We start from the raw sequence: 22,091 nt of genomic DNA, 5'->3' as shown, positions 1-22,091 counted from the left end.
AGACACCTATGCAAGAGCCATCAGCTGCCAATAACACTGAGGAAGATTTACAAGTATCAAGCACTGTTTTTGTGACAAGATTTTTGAAAATTACACAAGAAAACAAAAACAAAGGCAAAGGCAAAGCACAAACAGGAAAAATGAACATTGCTTAATTTGTTCTTGCACCCAGTGCTCTTTATCTCAGCTTGCTGCAGCTGTCCTTTTTGCCAAATGCAAAACAACTTCATTCTCTAGAAGAATCTGAATGCCCACTATATCCTTGACAGCTTTCCTAACAATAGACACTGAAGATAGAACAGGGTTAGACTTCCATTGACAAGAAAGGGTTGAGAATAGAGAACTGAGTGATCGGGCAAAAGAAAAATAAAAACTGGAACAGTCAGTGGTCTGGCATATCTCTCTACCATCCCCCACCTTTTATTTTTCTAAAAAAGCTAAGCTGTATTTTGGCAGAGTCCCGAAAAAAAACAGGCTCATAATTGCTAATGTAGTTCCAGTGGTTTAGGAGAAGCAGTGGGCTTGGCCATATTGTGCAATGACTCTGCCAATATAGCCCAGACCCTCAGGAGGTTAATTTAAAAAACCAATTTCTTGTCTGTATAGTCTTCCGCATGAATTGTATTGTTTCCATTTTCTCCAAAAGCATGCTCTCTCTCTCATAGATATATATGTGGATATAAACACCATTAGAGATAAAATAACATATCTCTATATGGTGTTGATATCCACATATATATCTATATTTATATGTCAATATCTATAAAAACATATTTCTCTCTATATATAGCCAACAACATCTACAACGTATCTCTATATATTTATAGATGTTGTTCTATTGTTGTATATCTATATATAGATATTTTATTGTTATTACATCATATATATAAATTAAATTGAAAGCTTTGGGGGGAAAATACACACACACACACACACACACACACACACACACCATTTCTCATTTTTTGTTTCTCAGTCTTATTCTAAATTCCTAAGTGTAGTCTTTTCCCATGAAGTTTGTCTTAGAAATGTCATCCCTGCAAACAACTGCTCACCAAGGACAATTGCTGGGTTATGCAATTGAGCAGTAGAGGATGCTGTATCCATTTCTTCAGGAGGTAAAAGGAGCTGATCTCTGTACTCCCAAGGATTAGCAAGCTTCATGTTCATCTGATGGTTATCTGAGCAGGCGCTGGGACTGCCACCATTCTCACTCTCATGCATTTTGATACTCTAGTTTTATAACCAGAGAATGTCAGAGTCAATAACATGATTATAAGCCTTATAAGCCATAGAATAGAGCCTCTCACAAAATCATCTTTGAAAAATGATCAGCTGAACTCCAGGAACAGAGAGATAGCAGCATTGCTCCCTTCAAGAGACATTTATTAAGCTTCCGGTAGCAACTCTGTAAATTGGGTATTATTGTCCTCATTTTACAGATGAGGAAACAGAAACTTGAGATCACAGTTAGAGAGAGACAAGGTGGGATCTTTAACCTAGGGCTGATTCTAAAGCCTTTATTCTTTGCTGCAATATACATCTGACAGACATTTTCTTTAATCTTTTCAAGATTTTAAGATAAGGGCTCTATGTAAGGACAGACCCATGTTTTCAATAGAAAACACTGTATAAATGATAAGAGCATCACGGACTATGAGGCTGATTCAGGCAGCCAATTTCTAGTGTTTACTTTTTTGTTGTTTTTCTATCTCTTTCTCCCAAACTGGTCTAAATATTAAGCTTTATCTATGCCACCCCACAAATGCTGAGTGTGATTCATCCAAATCTATAACAATGGTAGAGTGGCCCATTACCATAGATAGACAAGAAGAAGATAGCAGTGTTTACACATTATATAATTTGGCTTTTCTGCAAAGCCTTGTATGCCAAGTTAAATAGTTACTCTCTTGGTTAAACAAAGTATTTTGCTCATACAAGGTAAGGACATTTGCAGTGCCTTTGGTTTTGTTCATTTCTCTTCACTAGTCATTGATAATGTGGTTTTTACAACAAAATTATTAGTCGAGATAGAAATGAAAATCAATCACACTGGTCCCTGTGCATTAAAAAATATATATTATAGATAGAACCTTGTACTTTTCATTTCTTTCATGTTGTTTAATAACAGGATATTTTTCCTGAAGTTCCTTACATGATCTTCTGATTGAAGAACTGCCAAAATAACGTTTGAAATGCAAGTAGTATGGGAGAAAACTCTTAGGAGGAAAATGTTAGGGCCAGGAGAAGTGCTCCCTAGGAGCCAGAGTTCGAAACTGTGGCTGGTTCTCTGTGCTAGTCACTGCTCAATACCCAGTGCCCAGAATAGTGTCTAGTACGTGACAGACAATAGTAGCCAATAGATGTCTGTCTCGTCAATCCATATAATTCCCTACTCTGGTGCCTTCTGCAGCTTCTGGAAGTGAACTCTTTCATTTGAACTATTTTTACTCGATTTCATCTTCAAGAGAAGATGCTTCATTATAGAGATAACCCCAGGTTCATAGGAAAGCATCTTCTGTTCATTTGTTTCTTATTCAATCTTCCATACTGTATTCTATACAGCAAATAAGATATGAAAGACAGAGGGCACCTCTTCTAGGTTGCCATTGCCTTAAGACCATATATTTTGAGAGGTAACCATGCTTGACACATGCTTATGTTAAGACTACTACATGAATTTTATTTACAATGCAATTCCTGATTGTAGAAGATTGTTTTGCAGCCAGTGAACTCTTTGTGCATTAGCCTTTGATGGACAAAGAGAAAAGACTTGGCTGCACCTTAATGATTGGTCTGTAAAATGGGAAGTTTAAGTTCTAAGGCCAGTGGACTAAAGACCAGCCTAAGAAACAAAGCAAACCCCTTTCACTGGTGTTTCTGTTCCACTGATGACCTTCTCCATGGTCCTGAGCTGATGGACAGCTATATTCACACACACCATTCACGACCATTCTGAAAGTAATTTTTCAACTGCAACCAACCAGGGACCTATTATGTGGCACATGGAGCAACTGATAATTACCAGTGCTCTATGGATCATGTTGTCTTACACATCACATGTACTTGATTGGTCTGATCAAAGTTATGATTGAACCAGCTCTGCACCTGTATTCTTCCTTGCATATTCAAATGAAAGGTGATACAACCATGACAGGCTGGAATCAGACCTTCAGGCCATCTGAGTGCAATCTGAGACATGGAGTTAGGCTTTAAAAATAATTTTGAGTGTCCTTAAGTAATGTCCACCCTCTTGCATGGGAGTAACAGGTCATTTACCTTCCATCAAAGGAATTTCAAACAATTTGGAACTCAATAAGCAATGTCACACTCAGCTTGTTTGTCTGGCAGAGAACACTAAAAATATATAAGACTCATCATGTTACTAGTCTGTCAGTAAATATTTATCACCTTGCGACAAAAGCATAATATGCAGTATTGTGATGTCTACATGTGTAGAAAAGACAAACACAAATATAATAATTAGAGAGCAATACAAGCAAGTTTAGGTGTAGAATTCAGTGGCTGGTTGAGATGTCAGTGAATCAAGAGCTTAGAAAACAGCTGTGTTTCCAAAATACATTGGCAGTAGTCTATACATGTTCTCAGAGATGTAATGGGAGTCAGGCACTCAAATACTCTGACATTATCCATAATGACCCTGAATCAGAGACTTCAGCATACAAATTCATGGTGTTCTATTGTTTCAATAAGAATAATATATGGAATGCCAGACATACACCTGTCCAAAGCTCCCTGCAGAAGGCAATCTAATTCCTCATTCTTTCAGCCAACTAGCCAGAGGAATGGGGTGTACAAGGTCAAGGGGTCTTTTACTATACCATGAGGACAGGGCCATGAAGTCTGGAATGAGGAATGGGGGAGGATAAGGGATAGAGACTCTAGGATGGGAAATTAGCATGGGGCTCTGCGGGCAGCATCCTGGTCCTAGAGGGCAGACAGGAAGCATGGGAACTAAAGGCATTTTTCCCTTTGCTCTACTGCTCATTACTGACACCACTCTGTCTCACCAAACCCCAGCTCTGATCATGGTTCCTGCAGGGATGGAACCATAGAATGAGGAAGAGTATACACATATTATGAGACTTTGATGGGTGATGTCCTGAAGCAACCAGGAAAATAAAAAGAAGTAAATTTTAGTGTGAAAGCAGCTCCTGGTCCTTTGGCTTGGAAACCACTTCTGCTTTCCCCTTCTGCTGTCCTCATCCATGCTGCTTCCCTGCAGACTCTGCCAGCCGTGCATCCTGCTTCAGGCAAGGTGGTCTGTTCTGGTAATATAAATGCCCTAGGGTTTGCATTCATGATAGTGTTTTCATAAATATTCATCTAAAGACAAATAATAGACCCCCGGAGAATTGTTCCTAGGACCTCACACATGTGACATAAAACTTTAAAATCAACTTTTCACCTGCTGTTTTTATTTAACAGAATCACATTTTAGGGAAGCTAATTATTTGCTATTTAAAAATCTGAAATAGAGAGAAGGGTTTTACAATAGCCTTCAGAGGGAATATGTGCTCAGCTGAAGGAAAAGAGAAATGACAGACATTCTACCGGGGAAGATCTGGCTTCAGTGAGACCTCATTAGTGTGAGATACCCTTGCTGGCCATGGCTTGGCTAATATTCTCCCAGCCCCTACCCCTCTCCCCTCCACTTCAACCTCAGCTGAAACATCCAAGCCGAGAAAAACTTCACAGTGAGAATAACTTGTGTATTGTGCTGCAGCCAGTTCATCCTGAGAGTCAGTTTTATGCATGACTCTCCCAGCTCTGTGTTCAGTGACTTCATGTTGGTGGCCTGAAATCATCCACATAGTATTTTTTATCATGAGCATAGGCAAATGCTACAAATCAGGACCTTTCTTTGGTGACAGATGTTTGGAGATAGTTTACTAGCACACCACTGGGTAAAAGTGAACAAATACTTTTTGTCCCCACAGAATCTTAAAAAGTACTTTACTTTGAAAATGTCTCTACTAAGTAATATCATTATTATTATTATTTGGCTGGTCTAGAACTCCTGGCCTCAAATGATCCTCCCACTTTGGCCTTTCAAGGTGTTGGTATGTTAGGATTATAGATGTGAGCCACCATGCCCAAATGACCATATCTTTTGACTGCTCAATATCATATGTTTTATAAACCATATTAGTTTCAGAACTAAATGCAATGCTCAAATACAATGATTGATACTGTTTTTTTTCAGTCAAATGTGTTATAGAATTTTTAAGCAATATCATTTTCCCTGTTTGGAGAAAGTAGAAGGATGTAAGTTACAAAAGAATAGAAAAGTAGGTAGATTAACCAAATCCTAGTTTTTTAAAAAATAAGTTACTTTGACAGAGTCTGCTGAAAAATATTATTAAATGATTTGTAATAACGTTTCTGGTTAGGAAATTGTGTTAGTCAACAGGATTTTAAGGACCCTAAAATACCCAATACTATGGCTATAGTAATAACACCTTTTTCTCCTGATTTCTTAGATGTTTTAAAGTCCTATATGCATATCCTTTATGGATATTTCAGTCCATATAGGTATCTCCCTGTTTTCCCTTTTGATACATACCAGTTAAAAAACTGAACAAAACATTTCAAGCAAACTGGTTAAACTCTAATTGATTCCCCTGGCAACTTTGATGAAAGGTTTATGCCTATGACAGAAATGTCTAATCAGTGGGCAAAGTTTTTAGACATAAAAATTCAATGTAATATACAGTAGGTAAATTTTATATCGATTGAACATCAGGATTGGAATTTCTAGTAGGTGTCAGGTTATGATAGTACAAATTATAGTTTTATTTATAAGAGAACTAGATGTAGGCAACTTCTTTCATTTAGTCTTTTTAGTCATAATCGTTCTAAGAAGACCCTTCTGTTCAGTCATGAAGTGCTGATTATTAGAAGTATTTCTCAAACAAACTTTCCCATCTAAAATGTCAAGCCACAGATGAATATCAGGAAGGCATGTCCAAAGTGTTCAATCAGTGATTTTTGAGTTTATGAGTTACTGGTATGATTACATAGCTTTATATTTGAGTTTCTCACTATGTTCAATAAAATAAAAATTTAAAAAGCAAATCAATGCTCTGTATCAGCAATAGGAAGCTAAGTTCCCCTGCTCACATTCCTAAAGTTATGTAGGTTTCAAGCTGAGAGTTTCTTGAAAAAACCCAGGGTGCCAATGAATGGCATGATAGGATCTCCTCCCATTTGTAAATGAGTCACTAGGATAGTTTTTCCTCAAAGAGGCAGGGGCTTGTGGAAAGAGAAGTGTACTTCTATAAATGGCATAATTTGAATCTGCATTTCAAAAATGCTCTGTGAGCAACTTTGCCCACCTGTCAGTCCAGAGAAGTACTGCTTCAATCACCTCTTAAAGAACCACATGGTCTCAAATAGTTGAAGAATAACTTCCAATATCTCTCAACACACATTTTATTATTTTATGTTAGTGTATTTATCCACTGGATTTTTCAGTTGATATTAAACATTTTTTATCATATATTCCTAAAATGAGCTAAAATAAAATGGATGTACTCTTAAATTTTACTGCAAAGCTGAAGTCATACTCAGTCACAACACCCTCATTGGACAAGACATCTTTACCTTTTTTTACCATCACTAGCTCTAAATCCTTACAAGATACAAACCATTGAAAGCACCTTTGTAATCGACATATGTCAGATCTCTGACACCACACTGACTCCTAGCACATGTGGGTAGCTAATTATTTTATTTCTAATCTTTACATGTACATGGTCAGCTAAATAGAAACCACATAAAGAGTTTTATATGTGGTACAGTGGAGATAAATTCTTAAAAGAGGGAGGAAAAAACTAAACCATGAGACCAATATACAGGACTTTTCTCTTTCTATGACATGTACTCTCTTCAGGGCATTGACAAAAGAAAATATATTTTTCTGAACTTTCCTACCTCTGATGCTAACATACACAAGAGAAGCCTTCAAAAGCTCACTGCGGACAAGTCAGACTATTGATCCATCCTGGCTCTCATGATTTCCCCTGCCTCAAAACTTGATGGCCTTTGGAGGGGCAGGCAACAAAACTGTCAAGCAGACAGGGACTCTCACATGGAGCTTTGGGCTTTGTCTCCAGTGTCTAAGCTAGATTTTGGGTTATGCTGCTGTGGAACAGCTGCTTCCAGAGACACCCATCTAGAGACATAGTTGGTCACCTGCCAGGATTTACATGATTATCCATCATGGGGACAAATCTATCCCAGGAAGGCTCATTTCAGAATATAATACAGTGTGGATTGAAGACCTAATGGAGAGAAGTGCACCTGGAGGAGTGATTGTGTCTATTAAATCAGTAAGACCTTGGAAGCCTTCTGTCAATTGACTTCAGAAAATAATGGTTCCCCTCTCAGCACACCACTGTACTTTTTCATTTGTCTTTTGTTAAGTAATCCTGAGCAAAGGACTGCTGTACTGGAAGAATTAAGACTTTGAATAGTGCTAACAGAGTATAAAAAGAAAGTTCTATTATGCTACCTATTATCTTACCAAACTCTGTAATACCAGCATCTATTCCTTCATCTAGTGAACTGTCAGGTAGGGCACAGAGAATAGGCATTTGGAAATTGATCTCAACTGCCTTTGAGAAACCATAGATCATATGAGAAGAGGGCCTGTATGCCTTTCCATCTTAACTCTGGGTTACTCTGTTCCTCATTTCAGAGGCCTTCTTTCCCCTCTTAGAGTAGATCTTATTTCATTGTTGTTGTTTTCTGCCAGAAAATCTTTGCACATGATGTTTCTTCTTCCTTGGAATGCTTTTCCTCCACTGTTCATTTGGCTGAATACCTCACTTAGGAACCCCTTATTCAATCTCTTATTGACCTCATTAATTTCTTATAGCATTTTCTCACAATCTGCAATTGTATTTTTTGTTCATCTAAAAGTCTCACAAAGGCATGAAAGCCTCACAAAGGCAGGAAGCATGTATGCTAACATGAAGTAGAAGCTAAATAAATATTTGTCATATTAAAGAATTTTAAGGGGCCAGGCACGGTGGCTCATGCCTGTAATCCCAGCACTTTGGGAGGCCAAGGTGAGTGGATCACGAGGTCAGAAGTTCAAGACCAGCCTGGCCAAGGTGGTGAAACCCCGTCTCTCTTAAAAATACAGAAAAATTAGCCATGCACGGTGGCAGGCACCTGTAATCCCAGCTACTCAGGAGGTTGAGGCAGGAGAATTGCTTGAACCTGGGCAGTAGAGGTTGCAGTGAGCTGAGATTGTGCCACTGCCCTCCAGCCTGTGTGATGGAATGAGATTCCGTCTCAAAAAAAAAGGAAAGAATGAATTATAAAAAATAAGAGTAAATAAACAAATGAAGGCTCTGCAAAAAATTGACAGCCATAACTCCGGATTGTAAGTAGAGCTGTACTGATGCTGCTGTGTTCAGTTAAAGAAACCTTAATCTAAACTTGGAGCTTTAGAGTTTTACTCTAGTCACTGGAAGTTTCAATCATTCATGTTTTAAATCACACTTTTCTCAATAGGAGCCTATCCTTTAGGTAATATTTAAACATTGCTGTCTTCCCTTAATATGAGAGACTTAATATCTAGCTCTACAGGGCTTTGTAAGAGCAAGGAAAATCACTCTAATGATGCTAAAGGAAGGGCAGAGAAAGCAATTCTATTAAGTTTTTGACCTAGTTTCTCTGGGGTTATTTCAAGGCAATTGAAAAGTCCACGATTAGGTACAATTTGCTAGTGACTATTCCACTGCTCTCCACGCAGAGTCATACAGATGGAGTAGGTTCTGTAGACTTATCTATGGTTTATGCATTTACATAATTTTCTGTGGTTAACAACAAAAAAGCTGAACTTGTAGCATTACTGAGTCAGTCATAAAACAGAGTATCCAGATGTTATTTAAGAAACCTTGACTGGTGCAAAGATCAAGGCATTTTTGATGACTACATGAAGGTGTATATGGCAGCTTTAGTGAGTTTGGAGGACAGAAAGTGTTGGGATCAATAGAATTCATAGCAACCATTTTAAAGTTTTCAATAAATCAATGAATGGTAAGAGGGAAACCAACTAGAATTTGTTCCTTATTCACCTCAAACTGCACTGAGATACCTTTATGCTCAAAATGGACAAGGAGACTGTGTGTATCCAAAATTGTGAGCCAGAAATTCTACTTCTAAGAGTTTATCTGCAATCCCATTACTGGGTATATACCCAAAGGATTATAAATCATTCTATTGTAAGGACACATGCATACGTATGTTCATAGTGGCACTGTTTACAATAGCAAAGACCTGGAACCAACCCAAATGCCCATCGAGGATAGACTGGACAAGGAAAATGTGGCACATATACACCATGGAATACTATGCAGCCATAAGAAATGATGAGTTCATGTCCTCTGTAGGGACATGGATAAACCTGGAAACCATCATTCTCAGCAAACTGACACAAGAACAGAAAATCAAACAACACATGTTCTCACTCATAGGCGGGTGTTGAACAATGAGAACACAGGAACACAGGGAGAGGAGCATGACACACTGGGGTCTATTGCGGGGGGTCAAGGGAGGGACAGCAGGAGTGTGAGGGGAGGTCATGGAAGGATAACATGAGGAGAAATGCCAGATGTGGTTGATGGGGGGTTGGAGGCAGCAAACCACATTGCCATGTGTGTACCTATGCAACAATCCTGCATGCTCTGCACATGTACCCCAGAACCTAAAGTACAGTTAAAAAAAAAGAGTTTATCTGACAGTTAGTTTCACAAGTGCATAAAGATTTTTAAAGCAGCATAATTTTTTTAAGTTGGAAACAACTTAATGTCCATCAGTTTGAGGTTTCTTTTCTCTTATCCTATTGATTGTTTGGTGTCTGCCGAAATTGTTCTAAAGTACTTTTCATATAATACCTCAATTTGTCTTCATAACAACAACAATCTTCAGTTACTTTCCCTACTTTAAGGAGGAGGTAAAATAACTTGTGGGGGACCACAGAGGTATTTAGTGGCTAAGCTAGCGTTTCAATTTGGGCAGCCATTAAAAAATGAGGTAGACCTAAACTTACTGAGAAAATATTTTTAGGTTAAATAAAAGCAAATTTCATAACAACAACAACAAATATATATATGTATGTGTGTGTGTGTATATATATATATATACATATATATAAACGCATATATATACATGTGTAATATATATGTGTGTAGATATATGTAGTGTTAACATTTTATAGTTATTTTATATATAGTCTATACATAGTATTAATAAAATAACACTATATATACACACAGATATATATATATATATATATATATATATATGTATGCTTTACAAAGTTCTAGAAGAAACAAACCAAGAGCAGTCATCTCTTACTTGCAAGCAGAAACTTGAAGTGAACTTTTCCCTTTTACTTTTTAAAAACTTCTCAATTGTTTTAATTTTATATTTTTAAATGTCAAAAAGTTATGTATGTCTGGTGTTATTAAAATAAAGTTAAATTCAATTTCACCCCCACCTTAAAAACAACAACTAAAAAGGTATAGCACTTACTTACGTTCATAGTTTTGTTATTAAGGAATTCAATTTAATATAGTCTATAGTCATATGTATATATAATCCGTGTGTAGCACATATAAAGTTCTGATAAATGGCTTCCACTCGGGGAAAAAGGAACAGAAAAAAAATTACAATATGTTAAACTCAGAACTTTTCCCAAAGAGCTTTAGACACACAGCATAATACGGAGAAAACTGGTAACTATAAAGAACCCATAAAGATAAAGTTGGGCCAGGCGCGGTGGCTCATGCCTATAATCTCAGCACTTTGAGTGGCTGAGGGTGGATCATGAGGTCAAGAGTTCGAGACCAGCCTGGCCAACATAGTGAATCCCCATCTCTACTAAAAGTACAAAAAATTAGCCAGGGGTGGTGGCGTGCACCTGTAATCCCAGCTACTTGGGAGGCTGAGGCAGGAGAACTGCTTGAATCTGGGAGGTGGAGGTTGCAGCCAGGGTGACAGTGAAAGACCTCAACTCAAAAAAAAAAAAAAAAAAAGATAAAGTTATTTAACAAAGAACGGATTGAAAAGTTATTTAACAAACAATTTTTTTTTTGATACAAGATCTCACTCTGTCACACAGGCTGGAGTGCAGTGGTGCAATCATGGCTCACTGCAGTCTCAAACTCCTGGGCTCAAGTGATCCTCCAGCCTCAGCCCTCGAGGAGCTGGGACTTACAGGCATGTGCCACCATGCCCGGCAAATTTTAAAAAATTATATTGTACAGACTGGGTCTTGCTATGTTTCCCAGGCTAGTTTCAAACTTCTGGGCTCAACAGATCCTCCTGCCTCAGCCTCTTACAGTGTTGAGATTACAGGAGTGAGCCAGTGTGACTGGCCAAAAAGTAACACGTTGAATATAAAAATCATAATAAAAGTTGTAATGATTTGGTATATACCATATTATGCTAAAATAATTTGTGTATTTTATTCTAAATACCTATCTATAAAAATTAGTAAAAATGTGGGAAATTCTTTGTCCTGAAATTCATTTTACTTATTTAGCATTATATGGAAAGTCATTTATGTGATGGATACTAAAAGGGAGGATTACAGTCCAGCAAATATTGATCACAAGAAGGAAATGAGGTTAGAAGAAACATCTGTGAATCATGAAATATTGATGCTGGATTTTATTAACTTCTATACGGAGATAATGTGATTGAAAGATTATGAATCCTATAAATGAAATATATTTAACAAGCCCCTACACAACACAAACACTTGACTCTCAGCCTGTCCACAAATAATCTACATTTAGAATTCATTATGTCTAAAGACAGCTATCATTAAAACTGAAGGCCAAAATTGCCCTCTCTGCCTACTTCCAAAAGAGCTTGCCTTTGTGAGCAGGAGCAGAAGGGAAGAGAGACAGTGTACCTAAGGAAGGGAAGGTGTTGATGGCGTAAAGAGAAAGGTACTCCTAGTGTCCAGGCACCCCACTGAGAATTTGAGATTTGCCTTTATTGTCTATAGAACTTGTTATTGCTCTTGGGGTTTTGGCTGAAAAACCCAATAATTTACTCAGTTTCGCAAGGAAATAAGAAAAGGCCTTCAATTCACTCTCCTTAATTCATTTAGTCAAATCTGATTTGCAGTGTATGTGAGTACTCCCTCTATGGCAACTGAAACATATTAAATATGACATCTAAAAAAATAAATGCTAGAAAGTGCTTCAGTTACTTTTTCCTTAACTAGGAGAGCCCAAGGGCAAAACAACAAGGTCTCAACATTTCTAGGAATGACATTTCCTTTTTCTGAGCAACTTGAAGGTGCAACAGACCAATGGAATGTTAGGGATTCATTATTTAATGAACAAAATTGAGGCTGTTATTTTAGGGCAAACAGAAAAAAAGTCAAAATCTGCCTCTATGTGGAATGCTAAAAAGACTTTTAAGAAATAAAGTAAATCATAGGGAACTGGGCATAACTGAAGTTCCTAAAGCCAAAATTTTTACTTTTTCATCTGTAATCCTATTTGTGGTACAATTTTCCTAATCCTACTTCTAATAATTTTTTAATTTTTCTTTATACCAAATAAAATATATATAAGTCTACTAGAATTTTCCATGTAAATTAAAAACTAACCATTTTAATAAATTATGCTTGTTGTCATGCTATTAGTTTATGTTTACTCTTGTTATATGTTATTATATTTTTGACTAATCTCCCATCCCGTGAGAAATGTTTGTTGATGCTGAAATTGCCATGAGCCATCTTTGCTCTATTTCCTTCACTTATATCATCATCAAGTTCATCAATCACCCTATATTTTCACCCAGGTAGATGACAAAGCATTGGATGGGCCTAGCCAAGGACTGCTCTATGCCTCTCCACTAGAAACTCCCTCTAGGCCAAGCTGACATCAAGCAACACACATTGGTTTGGTAATCAGCTACATAATCCAGCTCTCTTTGACCTTGTATTTCTGCATCTTGGTCATGTGTCTGTAATTATTTTTCTTCTTACATGTCTTGGTGAACTGAAGGTACATGATACTCATGGTATTCTCCTGATCTTACCACTAGGAACTGTGTCAAAAGACACAGAAATAAAAACTGGGTTTCCTGAGAGCAGACATTATATCCTATTCACCCTTAATTCTGTTTCAAAACCAGTGACTACAAGACATAGAAATACATGTTCGATAATAAATACATAATACATAAATACATGTTCAAAAACTACTGGGAGAGTCTCAGGTTTCTGAAAAGTTGTTATGTAGTCCTAGCTATGCCACTTTCTTGCTCTGTGATTCTGTGTACATTTCATAGTCTTCAAGAACCTGAGTTCTAAAATCTGAAACAAAAATATGCAGAAACATATAAAAAATCTTTCAGGTATAAAATTCTACCTAGATTTATCATTTCCACTTTTTAATAAAGTGGGATGATGACTCATTTTTTTCTAACTCTATATAGTTTTCTGGAAAAAATTTAAAATGCATTTTTTAGTACATCAATACATCCTGAGATAAAACAGTGTATAGTCTCTACTTTGTGTAAAGCAAACATTTCATCACTTATCTGAAGACTTAATCTTCTTCACGCCAATTATCTGTGAGTTTGGAAAAATAATGCAATTGAAATTTTCATCCAGCTGTTTACCATCCATAAACTTAGAAATCCTAAAGAATATGAGATTTGCCTTTATTGTGATTGAAAGATTATGAATCCTATAAATGAAATATATTTAATAAGCCCTGACTAACACAAACACTTGACTCTCAGCCTGTCCACAAATAATCTACATTTAGAATTCATTATGTCTAAAGACAGCTACATTATGTTATTTGAATAAGGTTATAACCTTATTAAAGGTGTAGTGACTTTAGCATTGGTAGAATAACAATCTCAAGAAACAAATAAAGCTTTAAAGACTCACCTTCAGTTCAAGAGGAGGGGTTACTATTGTAAAATGTTAAGCTGAAAAATTCCAAATACAACTGAGATGAAGATACATGATTTAACATTCTGTTTTTTGTTTTGTTTTGTTTTTAAGACAAGTTTCATTCTGTCACCCAGTCTGCAGTGCAGTGGTGTGATCTCAGTTCACTGTAACCTTTACCTCCCGGGTGGAAACTATTCTTCTGTCTTAGCCTCCTGAGTAGGATTACAGGTGTGCGCCACCATCACCAGCTACTTTTTGTGTTTTTAGTAGAGACAGGGTTTTACTGTGCTGGCCAGGCTGGTCTCAAACTCCTGAACTCAGATGATCTACCTACCTCAGCCTCCAAAGTGTGGGATTAATGTGTGAGCCATCATCATGCCCGGTCTGTATATCTTAAAAATCCCAATGTGCCTATCGGCTCACTGAGGCTAATTAGTATGGGTGATAAAAATGGGGCACACATATCAAACACAAATTGGCTACTTTGTCCCGCAAACTACTGCCACCAAAGCTCCTGCTAGGAATTGCATTACACTGACTAGTTGCTTCTTTTCTTCCCCTAAATGGATTTGGTTATAGGATTGGAAAACTGGGTATACTTTATTGTCAACAGATTTAATTTAATGGGTCTTATGAAGACACTCTGTTTTCCTATAAGAAGGGTAATTTGTTAAGGGATTTTGGGGGTGGGAGGATGAGGCACACAGGGAGTGAAGGGGAGTGCTCATTTCAGGAAAAATAATACATAGCACAATATTCACAAATATTTTACTGTCCCTCAAGCTGATGAATTAATCTATTCAATAAGTTCCAGATAAATCCTACCATTTACTCTATTTTGAAACAAATTAGAAGGCTATGGCTTCAACATTATGTTCAAGTTTATGTTAACTTTTAAAATGGTAACATATGTGCTCTGGAAGAGTGCTATAAGGATGCCATAAGAAATGATACAGGAAAGCATGTGGAAAACTGTAAAATCTTATAGGATTTCAAATATAATTGTATAGTAATTATTGATGGTGAAATAAAATACATGTTCTTTTATCTAGAACTTACGGATGTTTCTGAAGTATACATAGAATAAACAATTTAGATGTTCGTGGCAGGTATTCATTTAGTCCACATTCTGGCCTTGGCCTTATCATTCCTCCTTCCCCTCCTTGCTGACCCCAGGACTTTAATCCACCTCCCCCCAAAACTGGCCACATACTGGGAGTAAAGAGAGTGGCAAAGAACCTGGATCTACTTGGGGAAGAGGCATCAGCTACTCAAAGAGTAAGAAATATACAAAGTTCCAGACTCTTGATTCTGAAGCAACAGAGTTACTTGGGGTATTTCTCACCAAGTGACCTGGATTTGAGGTTGGCAAGTGTTGCACACCCAACCTTTCTGGGTGGCAGAGCCATGTGAGGCTGTTGGGCTGCACCTACCAGCTAATAGCTCTGTGGCTCTGTGTCACAAACAATTTGTTTCTACATCTTGTGCCATCAGGATCCAGGAAAAGATGTCCACACTCATTATCCATGAAGGGAGTTGATTGCCTAAGTGATTTTCTCTGCATTCTACAGAGTGGAGAAAAACTTACTAGAGATAGGTTTCATCCCAAGATTGCACTGTCAGCAGTCAGGCGCACCTCCTTTCTTGAGCTTTTCTTTCCCTCATTCTCTAATAGAATTGTGGCTGAACTCATCTCCTACTTGGATTATTTGTCTTGAGTAGAAAGAGAAGAGCCCTGGAAGATCTCGTCGTTCTGAAACTGGATGTGATGTGAAGAAGAGAAAGGAGATGTAAGAAAGTGACAAAATGCTGGCTCCATTCTCAGAAAGAGGCACTGCAGAAGTGTTCCGGAAACATTTGGACTTGTAAGGGTGAGGATCCAGGAATTTGGGGCCTGGGCTCTTTGCCTGCATTCTCCCTCACCTTCAATCCCATTGCTTTCTACTACACCTGCAACAGCTTCCCATCTGCCTCTGCCCAAACAGCCTCCAACGTGGAAATGCAGTTGGGTGGAAGAGAGTTTTAGCATAACAATCCCTGGGCCTTTTTCTATGTTTATGACAGAAACAAAGTGAATTACCAAGGAGCAGACCTCTCCCCCTACTAATCAGTTTAGGGTTGTGTTGACAAAGTAGTGGCAATATCTCCAGAAGAATCTCCCTATGAGCATCCCTGAGCCTTCTAAACTTCTGTATCCCATGCATGCATAGATACCTCTATCATAATCCTGGGTTTTGGGAAAGGAAGTGAGCATGCATACAGCACCAATATTTCCAAAGTATTTAGTCCTTCAGGCTATCACTGTCTTGAAAGTTTCAGGTTCCTTATCCATAAAATTCTGAAATTGGGCCACAGGATCTTCTAAGTCTGCCAACTCAGCCCTGAGGGCCCATGGAGAGCTATGCTTCTTGCTTTGGTGACAAAAATAAAAATATAAAACAACAGTTGGGGCTTGGTTTTAAATTTCCCATGAGCCAATTGCTCTCTCAATAAAATCTAGGACCCTTACTTCCTCCTGTATATGCCAGGCATATATTAAATATATACCAAGTATATACTAAATATATGTTAAGTATAATGCTAAGTGTTATCCCATTCTATTCTTATAGCAATCCTATAAAGTCATTCTTGTTATCACACCCATTTGACAGATGAGAAAGCAGATCTAGAGAGGACACATACCTAAGACAAGGTCATGTGACTAGTAAATTCACTGCTTTAGAAGTCTGAGTGTTTAAAATCTAGAATGTTCCATTCCATAAAAGGCATTCTACATTTATTTGTTTCCTAGGCTGGCCCATAAAAACAAAGTATTGCTTAGTGCCTCAGCCTAAGTCTGAAACAGGACATGCATGATAAACTAGTTTCTTGAGTCCCACTATGCCCTTCTCAGCCCAGGAATTCTTGGCAGTTCAAACCTCAGACTCATGCTCTGAGCCTTCAATTTCACCACAGACTAGAACTTGACCTCAGACCCAGGAGACCAGAAACCTAGCCCTTCTGGCCTTAAGAATGACAGGCTTCTCCTGAAACAAAGTCAGGAAAAGGCTGACGACACCAGCAGCCACTGAGAAATTAATCCAGCTGCAACAGTCATTCTTTTTCTTGCTTTATAGGGAATCTTTTTTTTTTTTTTTTTTTTTTTTTTGCTGAATGATCTTAACAATACAGGAAAAAGTATTCAACCAAATATGTAGAGCAAATAACTGCAATGGAGTTACCAACACATCTCACACTAGTAGTTTAAGACAATTTACTTGATATTTAGTAATAATCTATATGCAATTGTCCTTTTTTGAGAACAGGGATATTTCAAGGCCAAAAGAGATATGAAAATGTGGTTGATCCCTACAATTTTGTGGAAACAGAGGAAGACAAAAGGTCAAGGAAGTTCACAGGGCTGAAGTCGGGTGGTTCAGCTTTGCATCTAGATTTCTGCACTAACTAGCGCCATGACCTTGGATAATAACAATGACAAAAATAGCCACAATAACCTTCATTCATTGAGTTCTATGTGCTGAGGCTTTGCTAAGTGCTCTTAGTATTTCCTTTAGGATTTAAAGCAACACTATAAACTGGATGTCATAAGTCCCATCTTAGACATAAAGAAACTAAAGCTGAGGGAGTTGTGATAACGTGCCCAAGGCCACAAAATTGTAAGTGGCTAAGTTAGTAGAACGTAAATATGAATCCAAAACTCATCCCAACTGAATCCAAACTGATTACCTTCAGGCTATCGCTGTCTTCAAAGTTTCAGGTTCCTTATCCAGAGGATTCTTTAAAAAAATATATTTTAAATTTTTTATTTCCATAGGATTTGAGGGAACAGGTGGTAGGTACTTGGTTATGTGAGTAACCTCTTTAGTGGCGACTGTGAGATTTTGGTGTGCCCATCACCCAAGCAGTATATATACTGAACATTTTTTTTTTTTTTTTGAGATGACGTCTCGCTCTGTCACCCATGTTGGAGTGTAGTGGCGCAATCTCAGCTCACTGTAACCCCCACCTCAGTCTGCCAAGTAGCTGGGATTATAGGCACCTGCCATCACATTGGGGTAAGTTTTTAATTTTTTTTGCATTTTTAGTAGAGACAGGGTTTCACCATGCTGGTCAGGCTAGTCTTGAACTCCTGACTTCCAGTGACCCACCTGCCTCAGTCTCCCAACGTGCTGGAACTACAGGCATAAGCCACAGCATCCAGCCCCAATTTGTAGTCTTTTATCCCTCACCCTGCTTCTACCCTTTCCCACAATCCCCAAAATCCACTGCATCATTTTTATGCCTTCGCATCCTCATATCTTAGCTCCCACTTATGAGTGGGAACATATTATCTTTGGTTTTCTATTCCTGAGTTAGAATTTCTTCACTTAGAATAATAGTCTCCAATTCCATCCAGGTTGCTGCAGATGCCATTAATTCATACCTTTTTATGGCTGAGTAGTATTCCATTGTATCTATATACTACAGTTTCTTCATCTACTTGTTGATTGAGGGCATTTGGGCTGGTTCCATATTTTTGCAATTGCAAATTGTGCTGTTTTAAACATGCATGTGCAAGTATCTTTTTTCTGTAATGACTTCTTTTCATCTGGGTAGATACCCAGTAGTGGGATTGCTAGATCAAATGCTAGTTCTACTTTTAGTTCTTTAAGAAATCTCCACACTGTTTTCCTTAGTGGTTGTACTGGTTTACATTCCCACCAGCAGTGTAGAAGTGTTCTCTTCAAAACCACAATGCGATACCACCTTACTCCTGCAAGAATGGTCTTATCCATAATACTCTGAAACTAGGCCACAGGATCTTATAAGTCTGCCAACCAGCCCTGGGAGCCCATGTAGATCTAAACACTTAGAAGAGGGAAAACCAATAAGGCATTTTCTTCCTTTTCTTGGAGACTGTAAACACTAGCAAAATGAATTGAATCTGTATACAGTTACTATGCACTGCCAAAATATGATTTATTTTGGACAGGTGACTATTTCCAGAAGTACAATTCTCAGCTGACCATACGCTGCTATGTTCATTCAATTTAAAATCCTTGAGCCATTCTAGGTTTTGAAGTCCCTCACCCTGCCCTGCCACACCCTCATAGCAGGAAAGAGGCTTTCCCAAAGAGGAAGGGATTTTGCTTCAAGAATTATTACCTGCTTAGTTACACACACATTCATCACATTCTGGATCTGATCAGTGGATAGAGTTCTCAGGGGGCCAACACAGGTTGGGGAAAGTGAAAGGAAGAGATGTATTTTAGGCACACATTGATAGCTTTGCTGCAAAATGCACTGATGGGCAAAACACACTGAGCTCAGGCAAGGACGGCCCATGTTAAAGACAAAATACTCCACTAACTTGACATTGTCTTTCTTGGACCATCTCAGATTTGGAGAACCATTTAGGTATATGACTGTATATGTTCCTATGTGCTCCTAAACATGCTAGGGAAAGAGAATATGGCAATGAGTTGACTTGCAAGGCCTACTTGTAAGCTGAAATAAAGTGTTAGACACAATCCAGAGGTAAAATTTACTATAAAAACATACTCAGAGGAATCATTGGTGATTTCCCAGAAATGAGAACTTCTCTTTTCAATATGAGGGGGATTCTGAGTTTTCCAGACCTCATTTTTTTCAGGTCTGAGATAAGCCTGTGGCATATACAATTGCTGAAAGTAACTTGGGGCAGGGAAAGGAAGGCCAGTTGCTTTATTAAGGAGCCTGTGTCTTCCTCTAACCACAGTCTAGGCAGTGGACAATTCTCCTTTTTCTTTCAGATCAAGTAAAATGTTCCAGTTAGGTTGTGACAGGCACCCGAATCAACAAGATATCATTTACCAAGATAAACTGGAGGTCGACATCTCCTTAAGAAAGGGCTCCAGGAGCTGTTGAATAAATGTAAAATAACACAGGCACAATATTTGAGTCCTTTAATATCTCTCATAAACTAATAATGCGATAATATTCAAACACATGGTAGTATTTTAATGGTAACTACAGAAGGGCCCCTGGAAAATCTGGCAAATGCTGTCAGAACTGGCCCTTCAGAGATGTCCTTCCATCTAGTCCATATTTGCCCTTTTGACTAGAATTTTAGTCCACTTGATCCCTCTTGAAGGAAATAAGGAGGATGTTGGAATAGCAATTTTCAATATCCAGATTCCAGACACATCACCCTGTTATAGACGGAACTCAAGTCCAAGGCATTTCTGGAATCCCCATGTTAATTACCACATTATCAAGTCCTGGAAGGACTATTGTATAAGGATTCTGAGTAACTTGATTCCCCTAATGAACCTGAGCCACCCAGACGATGGAATGAACAGCCTGTAGCCAGTCTGGGCTGCGGCCTCTCACCCCCGCAGTCTCTGAGCCTTGGCCACTCCTGGGTTTGGCACATGGCCTGTCCTTTCCCATTGTCAGCCACCTTTTCAGTGCTGTTTGGCATCCTCTTCAACATGAACTGCCTAGACACTCACCGTGACCCTTTTCTTGATCCATCCACTGCCATTTGCGCTGCTGTGTCTGCTCATACATCACCTCCGCTGCCATCTAATCTGTTGGTGCTGCTTTGTTTTACCTGGGTTAGCAACTGGGGCACTAAGATCCCCAACTCCAGCTGTTTTCTAGGGTTAGCTATGCTCACCTAGACTTTGATGCACCCACCAGAGATGAATCCAGGTGGAATTCCTTTGCCCATTTTTGTCAGGTGAACACGGACTTTTGCTTTTGAGAATCTTCAGCCTTCCCACCCACCCATTTGACTCTAACACTTTTAGGTCAGTGCTTCTAAACTTTAACATACATCTGCATCACCTAAGAATTTTGTTAAAATTAGGGTTCTGACTCTGTAGGTCTGGTGTCGGGCTTCAAATTCTGCATTTCTAACACATTCCCAGGTGAGAGCCGTTCTGCTGGTCCATGGCTTGCATTTGAGTAGCAAGGCTCTAGGAAAAGGACTTTATCCTATTTATCTTTGCAGGCCTGAAATTTCCACAGCAGTTTCACTGCCACCACTTGGGAAGCCCCTTCTATGTACGAAGTAGTGAAGATAGAAGGGTGACTATGACACAGTCTCTGCTCCCCAGGGTTCGTAGTCTGGAGCAGAATTTTCAACATTATCACTTGATGTTGAGGGCTGATAATTCTCAGTTGTGAGGGAAGTCATGTGAAGTGTAGGTTACTTAGCAGCATCCCTAACCTCTATCCACTAGGTATCAATAGCATCTTCCCAGTTCTGACAATCAAAAATGTCTTTAGACATTGCCAGATGTCTCCTGGGGGGCAAAACTGCCCCCTAGTTAAGAATCACTGGTATAGGGAGGGAGACACGCATGTAAATTGATAACTGAGAAGATGGATCAAGTTATAGAAGCTATGTACACACTATTCAGGAAAAGGGATGATTCATATTTCAGAGGCTGTGATGAGTGTTTGACACACAGTATGTGCTTAATAAGTCTGTTAGATACACAAATGCACTGCAATATCCTCAGACTTCCTGTAACACTTTACCTTTCTGACTGTCTAACAGAAAAGATAGTTTCACATTCCAAAGATTAGCATCTACTTCACTGACATAATTCAGTTTCATGGACATGTTTGCCAAGTATATTATAAGAGAAAAAAGCACACTGATTTTTCAGGATAATGCAGATAGAGTATAGATATTTCTAAGAAAATAAGACTCTTACAATAATAGTTTTTTTTTTAAAAAAGAGGCAGTTTTTACTGCTTTTTTTGACATTATATACACATTCCTATGGGACAACAACTAAGAGGAGCACTGTGCATATTACTCTGTAAATGAATTCAAGAAGGATAGTGCATTTTGTTGCTTGGCACATCTTAAATACATGCTCCTAAGCAGCTGTTTCTTTTCCCTTACAGGGTTTGGGAGGATGAATTCATTTTCAAGGAACTGTCTATTCTGGGATGCTCGTGCTCTTATATAGATGCATCTGACATATGACCATGCATAAATAGAAAGGCAAACCAGTAAGCAGAGAAGCTTGGGGAACCCAAATAAGAGGAAAACCAGTGAGCATCCACTTTTATGAAATGGAAAGGAGATGAGGAGTAGAGCAGCAGCTTGAAGTCTCAGCCTCAAATGGCAGGGCAGAGAAAG

General features: G+C 38.4%; 1 protein-coding gene across 17 annotated transcripts in view; it reads right to left on the bottom strand.

Moving 5' to 3' along the window:
* The window catches only part of SLC8A1 (solute carrier family 8 member A1), a 404,614-nt gene that overhangs the window by 179,661 nt on the left and 202,862 nt on the right, over positions 1 to 22,091 (bottom strand). The gene's annotated exons all lie outside the window — the stretch shown is intronic.

Source organism: Callithrix jacchus, chromosome 14 (assembly GCF_049354715.1).
Source record: "Callithrix jacchus isolate 240 chromosome 14, calJac240_pri, whole genome shotgun sequence".
Classification (NCBI taxonomy): Eukaryota; Metazoa; Chordata; class Mammalia; order Primates; family Cebidae; genus Callithrix; species Callithrix jacchus.
The sequence above is the reverse complement of the archived record's forward strand: the minus strand, read 5'-3'. Positions and strand labels throughout refer to the sequence as shown.